This window comes from Myotis davidii, unplaced genomic scaffold, assembly GCF_000327345.1.
Source record: "Myotis davidii unplaced genomic scaffold, ASM32734v1 scaffold225, whole genome shotgun sequence".
Lineage (NCBI taxonomy): Eukaryota > Metazoa > Chordata > Mammalia > Chiroptera > Vespertilionidae > Myotis > Myotis davidii.
Genome location: NW_006296222.1, coordinates 2,709,437 through 2,710,061, shown reverse-complemented (window position 1 = coordinate 2,710,061; position 625 = coordinate 2,709,437).

Genomic DNA, 625 nt, shown 5'->3' with positions numbered 1-625 from the left:
AGTCTGACATAATCCTATAGTAGTTGTTCAATAACTTCACCTACAAAGAAGATATTTATTTTACTTAAAATATTATTTATTTGTTTGAAATATAAAGCACTATTATTTTGAAAATAGGTGACTCATTAGAAAATGAATAATTGAAACTAATGTCTAAATACAATGGCATAAAAAAACATAATTGGGAGAGACTTCTGTTAACAGGTAGAGTCAGAGCTGCCTTTTAAAAATATATATATATTTCATTTATTTCAGAGAGGCAGGGAGAGGGAGAGACAGACGGAAATATCAATGTTGAAAGAGAATCATGGATCAGCAGCCTCCTGCATGCCCCCCACTGGGGATAGAGCCCCAAACCCAAGAGAAACATCTATGTGTGAACATTACATCCATTGGTTGTCACCTTCAGGAGTCCTGACCAGGGCCTGGGACACAGCCTGCAACCAAGGTCTGTACTCATGACCAGAATTGCTGGGGTCCAACCCCAGCAGGTCCAGGGGTTCCCCAAAGGTGTGGACAGAGTCAGCGAAGAAGGAATGACACGGAGACAGCGTTCAGTTGATCAGCAGCCTTGCCAGGATCTCTAGCCACAATCTCCAGCCAAGTTCTGTGTCCATGTTCTCTT